General features: G+C 45.4%; 1 protein-coding gene across 5 annotated transcripts in view; it reads right to left on the reverse strand.

Moving 5' to 3' along the window:
• Nucleotides 1-16,421, reverse strand: part of ATXN7L1 (ataxin 7 like 1) — a 252,909-nt gene that overhangs the window by 60,035 nt on the left and 176,453 nt on the right. Inside the window, exon 1 of one of the 5 annotated variants that reach the window (XM_043873163.1) lies at nt 7,898-10,723. The exons of the other annotated variants lie outside the window; for them this stretch is intronic. The gene's annotated coding sequence lies outside the window, so the exon portion shown is untranslated. Of the gene's footprint in view, nt 1-7,897; nt 10,724-16,421 lie in introns of those variants that run through there. 5 annotated transcript variants of the gene reach the window in all.

Here is a 16,421-nt window from a genome sequence, read left to right on the forward strand (position 1 = left end):
GATTGCTTAAGGGATACAGGGTCTCCTTTAGGGGTGGTAAAAACATTTTGAAGTCAGGTAGAGGTGATGGATGCACAACACTGAACCACTCAACCACAATTCAGGGCTTTAAGATGATTAACTTTGTTATGTGAATTTTACCTCCATTAAAAAAGAAAAAGAGCAGTATAGTGTGTTTTAGGTATCTTTATCTTCTACTAGGATCTCTCCTGTGTTGCTTGCAACATTTCTTTGTAAAACTTGCCTATTAATCTTAAGTTAACCCTGGCACAAGAGTATACCCCTTTTAGCAAGAAGTAAAAACAAACCTTTAAGACACAAAAGCTTTCCAAGATGCAGAAGTATGCCTCTACTAGAGAATTTCAGACTGTGGGAAGACAGCATCATCTCAGACACATAAGCTGGGTAGAGCTGACTTGGCCTTTGTAAGGCCACCTCAGGTTGGGACTGTCTCCAGCGGCTTGACCATAAAACCAAAGCCAGAGAGAGAGAGTCTCCCATAGGAGAATTATTGTAGGAGAACATGATTTTGGGTCTCTAACTTTAGGCTTCCTTTTCTCCTCTTGCAGAGTTTCTTCCCAGAATATAGGAAAACCTGCTTCTGGCTGGAGAGGGCTGTGCTGCTTGAGGAGGCGGGACTGGCTTCTATAATTCCATTTCTTTGGTATGGAGCCAGTGGGAATCAGGGAGTGTGGTCTGACCACCCACCTAACCCAGCCCCACTGGAGGGGGCTGGAGACAGGCTGCTCCCAAGAGTAACCCTGTGAGCCTTGTCCTCCAGACCCTAGGCCAGTGGGTCAAGGGCTCACAGGCACACTCCCCCCACTCAGGGGACTGTCAGGAGGAGGCCTGCTAGATGTTGCAATACCCAGAAGAAACACAGATGAAAGGGTAGGCCCCATGGCCTGGGAGCCTGAGTCTTTCCAGAAACATCTGTGAATAACTTTCCTACGGTCTGCTGAGAGTTCCAGGAAGACCTGGAGGACAGAGATGTCACAGCTTCCATGGGGCTGCTCTCTCCCAGAACCCTCTGCTCCTTCTGGCATACTTTCCCTGCCTCTCTCATCCTGTTCTCTCTCCTCATCTCAGGTACCAGGTAATAAGTAGGTGGCCTAGCTTTTCAGGAAACAGATAAGATGGGGACTTCCCTGGTCGTTCAGTTGCTAAGACTCCAAACTCCCAAGGCAGGGAGCTTGGGCTTGATCCCTGGTAAGGGAACTAAATCCCACATGCCCCAGCTAAGAGTTCACACGCACCAACTAAATATTCCACATGTCACAACTAAAAGGACCTGCATACTGCAAACAAGATCGACAATCCCACGTGTGGCAACTCTGGCACAGCCACAGAAATAAACAAATACGCTTTTAAAAAAGAAAAAGAAGATGGGGACTTCCCTGGCAATAAAGCAGTTAAGACTGTCCTTCCACTGCAGGGGGTGCAGGTTCAATCCCTGGTTGGGGAACTAAGATCCTGCATGCCAAGTAGGGAGGCCAAAAAAGGAAAAAAGAAGATGCAACATATATACTACTCTGGCACCTGAGGAGCAGCAAGTTTAGAACCTTAATTCTAAACACACAAACAGGAAGGCTGGGCTTCTCTGGTGGTTCAGTGGGAAAGAATCTGACTGCCAATACAAGAGACACGGGTTTGATCCCTGATCTGAGAAGGTCCCACATGCTGAGAAGCCCGTGCGCCACAACTATTGAGCCTGTGTTCTAGAGCCCATATTCATCAACAAAGGAAGCCACCGCAGTGGGAAGCCCATGCATCATGCCTAGCGAGTAGCCCTTGCTTGCTGCAACTAGAGAAAAGCCCTCACAGCAACAAAGGCCCGGCACAGCTGAAAATAAAAAATAAAATGTTATATATATAAACAAGCAGGCTCAGCCCAGTTTAAAAATGGGCAAGGGATCTGAACACACATTTTTCCAAAGAAGATACACATACGGTCAATAATCACATGAAAAGATGATCAACATCATTAGTCATCAGGGAAATTCAAATCAAAACCACAATGAGATACCACTTCACACATACTAGAATGACTATGTATATAAAAACAACAACCAAAAAACCCCAAAACAGAAAATAACAAGCGTTGGTGAGGATGTGGAGAAATTGGAACCACTGGGCACAATCTGTGGGAACGTAAAATGGTACAGCCTCTATGGAAAACAGTGTGGTGATTCCTCAAAAAGTTGAACATGGAATCACCATACGATTCAGGAATTCTTCTCCTAGAGTACAAACCCAGAAGAAATGAAACCAGGTACTCAAACAAATTCCTGTATGTGAAGGCTCATTGCAGCACTATTAGCAAGAGCCGAATGGCTCAAACAACCTAAATGTCCATCAGTGGATGAATAAATAAATTGCGGTATATACATAATCAGTTTAGTTCAGTTGCTCAGTTGTGTCCGACTCTTTGTGACCCCATGGACTGCAGCATGCAGGCTTCCCTGTCCATCACAAACTCCCGGAGCTTATTCAAACTCATGTCTATCAAGTCAGTGATGCCATCCAACCATCTCATCCTCTGTTGTCCCCTTCTTCCACCTTCAATCTTTCCCAGCATCAGGGTCTTTTCAAATGAGTCAGTTCTTCGCATCAGGTGGGCAAAGTATTGGAGTTTCAGCTTCAGCATCAGTCCTTCCAATGTACATTAAAAGACTGATTTCCTTTACGATGGACTGGTTGGATCTCCTTGCTGTCCAAGGGACTCTCAAGAGTCTTCTCCAACACCACAATTCAAAAGCATCAATTCTTCGGTGCTCAGTTTTCTTTATAGTCCAACTCTCACATCTATACATGACTACTGGAAAAACCATAGCTTTGACTAGACGGACCTTTGTTGGCAAAGTTAACCTCTCTGCTTTTTAATATGCTGTCTAGATTGGTCATAACTTTTCTTCCAAGGAGCAAGCATCTTTCATGGCTGCAGTCACCATCTGCAGTGATTTTGGAGCCCCCCAAAATAAAGTCTCTCACTGTTGAAGTGAAGTGAAGTGAAGTCGCTCAGTCGTGTCTGAATCTTTGCGACCACACGGACTGTAGCCCACCAGGCTCCTCTGTCCATGGGATTCTCCAGGCAAGAACACTGGAGTGGGTTGCCATTTCCTTCTCCAGGGGATCTTCCCGACCCAGGGATCGAACCCAGGTCTCCCACATTGCAGGCAGATGCTTTAACCTCTGAGCCACCATCTTACTGTTATTCAACCATAAAAAGAAATGAAGAACTGACACATGCTACCATATGAATGAACCCAGAAAACCCTATGCAAATGAAAGAAGCCAGGTACAGAGCTCATGTATTATATGCATTCTATTTATAGGAAATGTCTGGAATAGGCAAATCCACAGATGCAGAAAGCAGACTGGAGGTTGCCAGGGACTGAGGCGGGGGGCTAGGGAGTAGAATAACTGCTGAATGGGTGTGCAGTTTTACTCTGGAGTGATGAAACATTTGGAACCAGATAGAAGCTGTGGTTGCACAACATTGTAAATGTACTCAGTGCCACCAAACTGTTCACTTTAAAATGGTTAGTATTATGTTATATGGATTTCACCTCAGAAACAAAAAACCCCAAAGTTCTGCTGAAAGTAAGGGCCAAGACAATCTACACACAGAACAACCAGTTTCAGAATCACTGAGAGTTACCTTTAAAACTCTTCTTGGAATCACTTAAAGGAAGTAATTTTTAACTTAAGATAACTAAGGGGGCCAGTAGGATAGCAGATAGGCACTCACTCTAAGACAGACAATTCAGGTCCACAAGGAAGTGTTAATTTGTCTTAAACAATACCCAGTCCCCCCTTCCCCTACCAGGCATGATGCCCTTCTATTTACAGGTGGAAGGCTGAGGCACAGCTTCAGCCAACCCCCTCGTCCCTGACACAGCCATCATTTCCACCAAAGGGACTCGGGTCTTAGACCTTGACGTTGGGACATAGTCACAGACTCCCCCCACCCCCCACCTCCAGAGCAAGAAGAAACCCACAGGTAAACATTCTCTGCTTCCTCTGCTGGCCCCTTCCAGGGCTGGCGTCACCTCCTTGGAGTGGCAGCCATGGGGCTGCCCAGCCTGGCTTCTCCAGCACAGGCCCTGGGCTCTCCCAGACCAGGCAGCACCGCCGCTGGACAGTCTCCCCTCTGCCTGAATGTTAACACCTGAGTATTAATTCCATTTCTGTCCCATGGGGGTCACCCCAAACTAGTCCAATTCCCCTTCCCTGGACACTTTGCCAAATGCTTTGTTCCCTGAAATCTCCTTCTCCAGGCTAAATACTCTCAGACATCTTCTAAAATCATTTCTCACAAAAGGTCATTTTCACTCTTCTCCTGATCTCTGGGTCCTCTTTGGCTCCCACGTCCTTCCTAAACTGCCACTCAGAAGGGAGACCATTATAAGTGGGCAGCTCCCATCTGTCTGTTGTGTATATTGTTCTCCTGTTAAGTCCACCAGGCACTCAAGCTATATTTTTTATTTCTAACAGTCACATCACCCTTAAGTCTTATTTCACACTCTTCACTGCCAAGCTGCTTATCCACAGGTGTCCTTTAAAAATGTCATCTTGTTGGAGTCAGTCCACTGCTCTGACCTCTGGAGATCTTTCTGGACTCTGACTCATTAATGTAATTGTTCTTCCTCCTAAATCTCTCCAATCTTGAAAAATTGGATAATCCTGCCACTAAGACTATTCTTCTTCTAAATCCTCATTTATAACATGGAAGAGGAGGACAGGGCCAAGCGCGCAACATAATACATCCCTTGGGGTGACAGCAACCTGTGAACAGCACTCTAGAGGTGTGACTCTGCTGATCCATCTGCCACTCAGGGCAGGTATGTCACCTGGTCCACACATCTTCATCTTTATTGGTACAGATCCCACAGATGACTAACAAATGGGGCTAAAAACAGCCCTTCTGCTACCAGCAGTTGAAAGACTAAGTGTAGAGCTCTTATCAGAGCTTCACACAGTGAACAATCAAATATGCCTTTATAACTGACAAGAAATACAATAAAAGGAGAAAACCGGGTTTTCCAATTCCCAGACTGCCCTCCTTTTTGGCAACCAACTATAGACATTAGGCAGCTGAAACCAATACAAGGAGCACTGGCGTCCAAAAGCTGGAGTCTGAATACTGGCTCCCTCCTTCCAGAACCTCTGTGTTCTGAGGTTAAAAATATCTGCCCTTCAAGGCTATAGGGAGGAGTCCATGAGATGAGGCATGTAAAAGACGTTTAAAAGTTGAGTCAGGCTATGCAAACATAAAAGAAGAGTATTATGATTATTACTACTATAAATCTCTCCAAGATACCATTCCCACTGGCAGAAAGCTGCCGGTTAGGCCAAGGAAAAACCTATAGATGCACTCAGGCTGCCAGGAGGCAGGTCTTCCAGCACAGAACAGCTGAACTGCCATAAAGCACCTTCCTTTTCCCAAGGATGGTGGGATGTGAGGGTTTGGCCAATTCAAATGCAAAAGCCAAAGGGCGAGGATGGCTGGGAAACTTCTCAGTATTCACTGCCAACCTCTCCAACACAAACGCCTGTGGGTTCCCTTCAAGGTTCTTCATTCGCTCAGGCCATGAGATTATCTATACAGTAGGGAGGGGGCACCCATAATCACTGCAGGCTGAGAAGCACACAATCTGAGACACCTCCAACCTAAGGCCTTCAAAGGTAGGTTTCCAATTCCACTCCAGCCTGACAGACAGGAGGAGGAAATAGGGAGTATAACAGGGTCCCATCCATAAAGGCAGACTGGAATCAAATCAGAACAAAGAGTTTCTTAATCTCTGCATTGCAGCCAGTTCACCCAGTTCAGATGGGGCAGTGAATGAGAAGGTGGATGAAAGATGGATATGCGTGGGCTGGAGCTCTGGCTCCCCAGCTTCACCGTCCAGGCTAAGCCCACATCTTTATACTGGGACCAAAGGGCCTGACCTGTCCCTCTCCTGCTCAGTGGGGCTATCATGAGAAAGCACAGGGCATGCTCTAAACCGTAGAAGACGAATAGCAAGTCTCATCCTTATTCTCTGCCAGGTTCTGCTGCTGCTGCTGCTAAGTTGCTTCAGTCGTGTCCGACTCTCTGCAACCCTACAGACGGCAGCCCACCAGGCTTCACCGTCCCTGGGATTCTCCAGGCAAGAATACTGGAGTGGGTTGCCATTTCCTTCTCCAAAGCATGGAAGTGAAAAGTGAAAGTGAAGTCGCTCAGTCGTGTCCGACTCCCAGGGACCCCATGGACTGCAGCCCACCAGGCCCCTCCGTCCATGGGATTTTCCAGGCAAGAGTACTGGAGTGGGTTGCCATTGCCTTCTCCTGTCTGCCAGGTTAGAGGAGACCAAAAAACGACACAAAATACAAACAACCTCGCTTGTATATTGTTGTTGTTGTTATTCAGTCTCTTAAGGCATGTCTGACTCTTTGTGACCCCATGGACCACAGCACTCCAGGCTTTCCTGATCTCCACACTCTCCACAGTTTGCTCGGCCTCATGTCCACTGAGTAAGTGATGCTATCTAACCATCTCATCTTCTGCCGCCCCCTTCTCCTTTTGCCCTCAATCTTTCCCAGCACTGGGGTCTTTTCCAATGAGTCAGCTCTTCACACAGATGAGAGCAACATGGAGGAGAAAAAGAATCCCCTGATGGCAGCCCTGGGCAGTGAGAACCATGTCCCGTCTTGGCCTATGTCACAGTCACTACCTTGGAAATTTCCACTCCACCCGTCCATTTTCATTTCATGTGTAAGTTGGCGATGCTGGGGGTGCGGAGCAGTGGGAGATTTGGACCTGTCTGAGAAGGACCCACGTACCTGGATCAGGACAGACTTCCTACTTAGAAGGCCTTTCACAAGGCCCAGATGTTTTCTCCCTCCCTTTCGATTTGTTTGGTTTAAAATATTTAACCAGAGGCACAATGAAGTGTCTCATTTGCCACGTTCTCCTGGACCATTAGACGGGGACTTCACACTCATTACGCTGATGGACATGCTACTTACCCATGCAAATTTTGGGAGCACAGACACCGAGATGGGAGGTGCTCAAGGTACACTCTCAGGAGCTAATTACACAGCCACTCGGTGGGCAAAGCAGAGCAATTTTTAGCCAACTGCTCTAGTAAATATTATGGGAAGCCCTTTCATAGAGTGCTAATGCTGCCTTAGTGATTTTGAACATGCCCAGCCTTAGTTCTCATTCAAACACTCACGCGGTCCCCAAAGACACTGCCACCGGGGCCAGAAAAATCAAACAGATCATGCATTAGCTGACATGCCGTCTTACTGTTCAATATTATTATTATCATTTTAGTACTATAAACCCCTGAGTACTACTGTCATTTAGGTGAGGACAAACTGGAAACTCACTTTCCAGCAGCTGACTTCCTCAGCCCCTCCCCCAGTCCCACCGCCCCGCTCTGGGCTGGCTGCACTGCTCCCCAGGGTTGGACAAAACAACCACCAGGAACCTATTTCGGACGTTTGAAACAATACCCAATCACTGCATCCACTCTCCCAGAGCGTCCCAGAGGAAATGGCATCATTACTTTCATTTTACTCCATTTGTGACCAACCAAAAGAAAACAACACATCCTAAGACAATTATCAGGGAATCTGATGTCGGCAGCTGGAGAGGACACTCCGGAATGTTATCAAGTGACCTCTCGGAGAAATTAATTTTCAAGAGCTAAAATAACCTTCTGCTGCACATGCCCGGCCGTTTCTCTAGCTGCAGAAACGGATTTCACTTTCCACAGTTAGAACAGAAAACTCTCAGGCATCCCCGTTTTTTCTTTTTTTTTCAAAAAAGTCTATAAATAACCCAGGATCAGCAAAATTTATGCAAAACATCCTGCTAGAAGAAGAAATGTAAACTAAAACCACTTACAGCGAGACTCGGGCTGCCAACTTAATCTGATTCTACGACGACTGTAAACACGTTGTACTTTTGGAACCTGAAGTGATCCATATTAGCAGATGTCATCACAGAAAAGAAAAAGAAAAAAAAAAAAAAAAGAAGACCCCCCTCCTCCCAAACTAAATAACAAAAGCCCGGCCCTCAAACAGAGCACCGTGATTGGGGGTCCAGTGTTCCGCACGTCCCAGGACCCAACGGCTGGCCGGCTGCAGTCAGTACCAGCTATCCGAGCTTGCACACGCCAACTGTTTTGACTACAGGCACTTGTTAAACACAGAGTTTCAGGTCCTACCAGTTGGACACCAGAAGTTCATAGAACTGACCCAGTGCCAAGAACAACAAGCCCAGAAAGCGAAACGGCTGCCTCGTGCGCCGTGTTTTTGTTAACTGTTTATGCAAGACCCAGACCAATTGGGTAACAATTAAGAAGACAACCAAACTTAAATAACAAAAGCAGAAGATTACCACCTTGAAGGAAATGGAGATGTTTGGCAGATAAAGGACAGTTCAAAGGTGGGGTGGGTGGGGGGTTTACAGAGAGAATGGGGAGGAGGGGCAGGTGTCACATGACAAACTGCGGTTATTAGCAGAAGGAACTGGGTGCTTCCTTAAAGCATCTTTAACTTAGAGATTGACACAGAGATTCTGCAAATGCTGAGACCTTGGTACACATCTGGGGTGACTTATACAAGCACTGGAATTTGGACGTTGGCAAATCCCGAAGGAGAAAAAAGGGGTGTGCTGAGCGGAAGTTTTGAGACAGGGAACGGGACTTCCAAGTTCCCTGCCTGGTGCAGCAAGGCCACCGAGCCACAGAGGAAGCAAGTGACTGAGCCACGTAGGAAGTGAATGGAGGGACTGCATCCCTGGGCTGCTTCTCACCTGGTCCCGAGAAAGGCTTCCCTTTTCTCTTTGAGGTCAGGGTTGCTGGGGCCAACCTTCCTCCCTCATCCAGCCTGGAATCTGGATTCTCTTACAGGTGACAGTGAATAAAGTATTTTCATTTGGCAAGATAAAATAAAAAGGAATGCTTAAATCACATATTTAACAAAGTTTTTCATTTCTTTCCCAGAATGCATTAAGCCCTATCTCATTCTTACACCAACACAATTGACCAGGTCAAATTTTAGAATTATCTGAGGATTTGAGAAAAGTGAATTCCAAGATAATTGGGGTGCGAACGTAAGAATGAGAATTTTGAAATTGCTGAATGGATTCAAATCTAACCCCTGCCCCACCTTCTTCTTCATCTCTCTCTCATCTGCCTCTGAATTGAAGAATAAAATGTTGCCCCTTTCCCACTCCAGAGGTTTAGTGAAAACTAACGAGTAGGTAGAAACAGGTTGTTTATAAAAACTATTTTAACCATGGGCTAGGTTCATGTTGATTCTGGAGAGTACATGTTGTTCCTCTGGTTCTAGGGATTTCCAGTGCAGTGGTGGAGGGTATGCACACCCACGTAACGGCTGACCCCTTCCTCCCAAAGGAACCCACATTTTCTTACAAACTACACAGACATATTTCACTGGGATCTGAAACACAGCAGTTGCCTGATGGATCAAGACAACAGCATAGGCAGCTTGGAGCCTCCCAGACAAAGGAAGGCCAAGGGGAGGAAGAGGTTGGGGGAGGGGAGGGGAGGGGAGGAGGGAAGGGGCTCCCTGGAGAGAAGGGTCAGGTGGGGCAATGTGAGGCTCACTACAGCAGCCGGCCCCAGATTGACAACTGACTTCTTAAAGCGACCCCAGAATTGTGAGATTGGCCTCTCACTTAGAACTCCAAGGTTTACTTGTCCTCTTCCTCACTCACTACAATTACAGGGCCAGTATGATTATCCCCATTTAACAAGGAGGAAAACGGAGGCTCAGAGAAACCTCGGTCTCAGCCCCATGAACAGTGGCTGTGCTGGTGTGGTGCTTTATTATCTGCAATTATTTTCATTTTCACAGACAAGTAACTGAGATTTCTGAAGAGGCTACAAATCATGTCCAAGGCCACAACTGCAAATCATCAACAACATCAGGTCTCCTAACTCCTAACCCAGTCCTCCTTGCTTGCCTCTATCACGTTCCAGAACACATAATGATAGAACTGAAAAGGCCAGTAAAGCTGTCTTATTAAAAAAGCACATCATCTTCCCTGATTTTCTCAAACTCCCATCTTCACGGTTTTTCAGTTCTTAGATTGCAACTCTCTAACAGGGAGGGTTCCTCTCCACACTGTGGGGAGAGCTCTGGAAGTCTGCATTCCAGAGCTACTATTTCAATGCAGAGCCACCACCTCCACCCAGTCTGCACCCTGTCCTCCTTTGATTTCATTAGCACACCCAGCTGCTAACCCCTGGCTCCTGACCTAATCCCAGTCTAAGCAGCCACCAGAGGCCAGAGCAGATGCCCCAGCAGGCCTGGCAAGCTGTACATGATGCCACCTGCATCTCCAAGGTGTGCTGTCTCGCATGCAGAAGGGATCTGCCTGCATCTCGTCTCCAACGTGTGTTTCAAGGTTACGCTTTTGCTAGGTTCTTTTGTTACAGAGGTTGATGGAAAAAATGGACCAAATGAAGGATCTCACTGTCATATTCCTTGTCTGTGCCAAGTGGACACACTCCCAGCTTGATAGGGGGTGACATTACTATCCTGTGATACATGTGAGTGGGTTCATTTGTAGGTTTGGGGCATTTTCTTTGAGAAGTTATAGTAATGAGTTTGCCACAGGGTTTGTAGGAGTGAATGGGGATGAATTTAAGCACTCAGGGCCACGAACAGAGACGCTGAACATCGACTGCAGAGGGGGAGAGGTCAGGAGGGGATGATTAGGAAGTCCTAGAACGTTTTGCTGCCACTTTGTGAATCTACCTCTCCCCCTTCTTTCTCTCTGAAAATGCAACCAGCAGGGAAGCTGTGTGCTATGGTGGACTTCATGTTGAATATCACTAAGGCAGTCAAGGTTGTGAAGTCTCATCAAATCCGCATGCTGGTGTTGGTGGGAGAAGCTCTACGGTTAGATGTGATGCACAGGTGGCACCTCCCACCAGTTTATTTGAGGTTGTTTTGGTAACCACAGGACATTTGCATCCATGCTGCCTGAGAAGCATATGGGGCCTGGGTAAATCAGAACAGTCTCAGCAGGAAAATTCACTGGCTTACATGACAGAAAGTGAGGAGAATATTTCCATGAACCTTGCAACTCCTCTGAGCACAGAGACCTTTTTTTTTTTTTTAAACCCAAAAGTAGGACACAGGGTTTGACAAGCACTGGCATATTTAGGGAAGACAGGATAGGCTATTAAAAAGTAGAACTCCTGAAAATCTGAGGGGCATGGCCACTAAATCAGTAAAATTAGCAGAAGTGGGCTAATAGAGGGATGCAGAATTATTAGCATTAGTTTGTTGTAGCTGTTACTGGTGTGCTTAACAAAGGCAGTTCTATCACAGACCAGCCAAACAGTGCTCTGCTTACGGATACGGGGATTTTGGGAAGGCTGGTAGGGACAGCACATCCAGTTTGGAGGAGGACAGCAGTGAAGGAGACAAAGCTGAGGTCGGCTGCCCATGCTCTGGGCTTTCAGACCCCCTCCACTGAAGGGCACTGTATCAGAGTACACACACACAGAAGGAACCTGGGCAGGACCAAGTAAGGTCTTAAAAATATGGCCTGCATATGTGGCTAGGTTGCTAAGTTGCTTTAGTCGTGTCCAACTCTTTGTGACCCTGTGGACTGTATAGCCTACCAGGTTTCTCTGTCCATGGGGATTCTCCAGGCAAGAATACTGGAGTGGGTTGCCATGCCCTTCTCCAGGGGATCTTCCTGACCCAGGGATCCAACCCATATCCCTTATATCTCCTGCACTGGCAGGCAAGTTCTTTACCACTAGCACCACCTGGGAAGCTGCATATGTGGAGAGTGGGTCAAGAAAAAGACAGAGGCCTGAGCTGTCAGGAGAAACAGAGGAGCAAAGTTAGCATGGCAGTAACTTGTGGCTGCTGTTGGATGCAGGCCTGACTTAATTCCCTGATGCTGCCCTGCAGACTTCCAGGTCAGGACCTGTGGCTCAGCTGGACACTCTTCCCTTTTGCCCTGTTACCTGGGTTCACAGGGACTGGGCCAGCCTGCCTGGTCATACCTGGACCTGGCTTTTGGCGTAACCCTTGGTAATGTGAACTCATGACCAGAGCTGCAGAGACAGGATTGCACATATGGGACCACAGACCCTAGATTCTTCAGAAGATAGTCAGTGTCAACCAACCTTAGCTGATACGACACCATAATTTGAAAAATGACTTTATACTGAAGGTCAGCCAATGTGGGTTGACTGCAGTCTGGACTACTAGACTTCACGTTCCTTGAGGACTTGTTCAGAGTCTTGCTTATCTTTGTAAGCCAATGTCCGGCCAGAGTATGGAAGTCTTGCTATGCCTTTTAATACAGGTTTTAAATGAATGAAGTTCCACTTAATGTGAACCACAGATAGATGAATACCTTATGAGATATACTTGAAGGTGAATATCTTTTTGTTAAGTATGTATGAAATTTGGTGTTCAATTAATTTTGTTTCCATTAATTAATTTTTTAAAAGTACAGTATTTCATTATTGTTTTTTTAGGTTTCTTCCCCCACCCCAAGTCAAATTTGGCATTTTTAAAAGTTGTATTATGGTTCAAGTTAGAGAGAAGGTAGAAAGGCTTTCCACTTAAGATTAAAAATACTAAATCTTCAAAAAATCATAGCTACTTTGTAATAGGAATCTTTCCAAAGGTCTTCATTCTCTTGTACTCTGTTCTCTTAAATGGTATATACTTTGAACATTATTTGATCTTTTTTTTTAATAACTCAAGGTCACTGTTAAGGGCATTCATTTCTATACTTTGCTACAAAATGGTGATATCAGGGTCTACCATAGCTTTCAGACTTTTTGACCCTGATCCATCTCAAGAAATGAATTTTACATGGCAACAACCTAGATATGCACAAAAACTTCAAAGGTTGTAAGATTTATCTTTACTAAGTAAAAACCACTTGAATATTTTCTCTTCTCTTCTATGCCACGGTTTCAAATGTTGGTCAGGGATGGCCAAAGTGATCACCCCCACCATCACAAGAGGCACCTGCGGCATACAAACACTGAGAAAGTACACAGGGTTTCTATCCCTACACAAAAAGGGCTTCAGCGTCCCCACTTGTAGCCTTTTTTTCTTTTTTGGCTGCACTGGGTCTTCATTGTGGTGCAAGGGCTTTTCTCTAGTTGTGGTGTTAGGGGGCTTCTTGAGTGGTGGCGTGTGGGTTTCTCTTGTTGCCATGGCACGTGGGAATCTTAGTTCCCCGACCACGTTTGGAACCCGAGACCCCTGCACTGGCAGGTGGACCCTGAATCCACTGCACCACCAGGGCAGTCCCTGGCTTTTACTTTCCTCCTGCATCTGCTGTCACTTTTACTCAGTCAGGGCTTGCCTCCACAGTCCTACTCACAGAGTTCTAATTTGCCAAACCTGGAAATCAGACCATCCAGCTGGCTTGTGTAAACAGTGTAAAGTGTTGCTCCATGAAAGCCTGAGGGGTGCCCCATGGATGCCTCATGGGCTGAGGTATTCTTATGTGCTGGAGTTCCTGGTGGGGCTCCCGGGAGTCTTGCCCAGTGGCAAGGTTCATGACACTGAGATGTTACTGGATTTGTTCACCCACATGTGAACATGAGTGTTTCTCCTTTGAAAGGAATATTCTGATCACTGGGCTTCAAGCTAGAAGGGCTATTAAATGACAGAGGCTCCCAGCAGTAATGTAGCTTTGGGAATGACCAGCTCTGGGCTCCAGTGTATGAGGAAGTAGTCCCTAGAGTAACTGACCCTACTTCAGGCAGTTTGTAACAGTGCAATATCTTGATCTCGACTCTGAAATGCCCTTTGCCCTGTAATTTACAGCTCCTCCCATACTACGCTTCAACTCTCAGGAGTCTTCCCACCTAAACCAAAGATGATACACTAACAGGTTTATGAACTGTCTCCTAGTGAAATTTTGAAGTAAGGTGCGTGTGTATGTGTGTGTAGATATCTTAAATTGATTTTAAATAATTATAGCAGAGGGGGTAGATACTGTGCCCCTAAAGAAACCTAGATAACAAGCAATCAGGCACTGGTTACATAAACTATTGGCACATCTATTCCATGGAATTGCTGGGAAGCTATAAAAATGATGATGTAGATCTATACTTACTGAAATATGTCCACAATAATTGCAGACAGAAAAAAAAGATATCAAGACAATGCCTACAATAGGATTCCACTTTTATTTTTTAAAATATAAAATATATGCAAAGAGGTACACATGTACAACACATATGTAAACACATACACATCGAAAAAAGATGGAACGTTTTACACGGAAATATTTACTTTTATTTCCTAAAATGTGGTGGTTTTTAAAATGTATCACTTTTATAATAAGAAAAAAGCATTTTCACTTTGAAAAAATAAAATTGTACATTATTATGCAAAAAAGTACTTCTGTTTGTGGCACTCACCCCATTTTCATCTTGTAAGTAACTGCTCCCCAGGGAACACTCACTATATCCATGTATGCATCCACAGGGTGGCACACTCAAGCTGAGGCACACTCACTTCTCATGAGTTATGACGTCTTTTCAAACTTTTAAAAGAGTCCTATTCATACATAAAAGGGCAAATTGAATCTTTATTGGAGAATTCTTTACATTAATGCATATGAAGGCAAAGGAAGGGCTTATGGTTTTACTTTAAAGGGTCATGTTCTCTTCTCTGATGGAGTTAAGGGGAAATGTAAATGCTGAAACTAGTTACCTCCCTGGCAGATGCAGGCTACCAGGTCTATCCATTCTCCAGGAAGAAAAGGAAAGAACTGACACCATTTAGATTCTGAAGCTAATTTTCTTCCAAGACAGAGTCCATTCAAAACATAAACTGATGTTGGGTTTAAGGACAGGAACAATCCCTAATTTGTGTTCTCTCTACAAAGTGTATTCACATCCAAGGAATATCGCCCCCCAAAATGACTAGGAGGAAGGGCAAGCAAATGTACTATTCTCAAGTTGACAAATGAGGAAAATAAGATGTATCAAGGGGAGGCTTTCAAACTGTGATGCTGGAGAAGATTCTTGAGAGTCCCCTGGACTGCAAGGAGATGAAACCAGTCCATCCTAAAGGAGATCAACCCTGAACATTCATTGGAAGGACTGATGCTGAAGCTGAAGCTCCAATACTTTGGCCACCAGAGGCAAAGAGCCAACTCACTGGAAAAGACCCTGATGCTGGGAAAGATTGAAGGCAGGAGGAGAAGGGGATGACAGAGAATGAGATGGTTGGATGACACCACCGACTCAATGGATATGAGCTTGAGCAAACTCCAGGAGATGGTGAAAGACAGGGAAGCCTGGTGTGCTGCAGTCCACAGGATTGTAGAGTAGACACAACATAGTGACTGAACAATAATCACAACACTACTAGAGAGAGGATTCAAACCATTCTCTTGGGTTTATTCTCCATGTTCTGTGCCATTGCATTCTTTCCAGAAGCAAAGTAACCATATACCTATTATCCTAACCGGACAACTCTGAAAGTGAAAAGAGGTGCATTTAAGCACAGGCTTCAGGGCATCTATGGACAAAGCTAACGGAGGTGATGGAATTCCAGTTGAGCTATTTCAAATCCTAAAAGATGATGCTGTGAAAGTGCTGCGCTCAATATGTCAACAAATTTGGAAAACTCAGCAGTGGCCAAAGGACTGGGAAAGGTCAGTTTTCATTCCAATCCCAAAGAAAGGCAATGCCAAAGAATGCTCAAACTACTGCACAATTGCACTCATCTCACACGCTAGTAAAGTGATGCTCAAAATTCTCCAAGCCAGGCTTCAGCAATATGTGAACAGTGAACTTCCAGATGTTCAAGCTGGTTTTAGAAAAGGCAGAGGAACCAGAGATCAAATTGCCAGCATCCGCTGGCTCATCGGAAAAGCAAGAGAGTTTCAGAAAAACATCTATTTCTGCTTTATTGACTATGCCAAAACCTTTGACTGTGTGGATCACAATAAGCTGTGGAAAATTCTTCAAGACATGGGAATACCAGACCACCTGACCTGCCTCTTGAGAAACCTGTATGCAGGTCAGGAAGCAACAGTTAGAACTGGACATGGAACAACAGACTGGTTCCAAATAGGGAAAGGAGCACATCAAGGCTGTATATTGTCACCCTGCTTATTTAACTTATATGCAGAGTACATCATGAGAAACGCTGGGCTGGAGGAAGCACAAGCTGGAATCAAGATTGCTGGGAGCAATATCAATCACCTCAGATATGCAGATGACACCACCCTTATGGTAGAAAGTGAAGAAGAACTAAAGAGCCTCTTGATTAAAGTGAAAGAGGAGAGTGAAAAAGTTGGCTTAAAGCTCAACATTTAGAAAACGAAGATCATGGCATCCGGTCCCATCGCTTCATGGGAAATAGATGGGGAAACAGTGGAAACAGTG

Source organism: Cervus elaphus, chromosome 18, assembly GCF_910594005.1.
Source record: "Cervus elaphus chromosome 18, mCerEla1.1, whole genome shotgun sequence".
Classification (NCBI taxonomy): domain Eukaryota; kingdom Metazoa; phylum Chordata; class Mammalia; order Artiodactyla; family Cervidae; genus Cervus; species Cervus elaphus.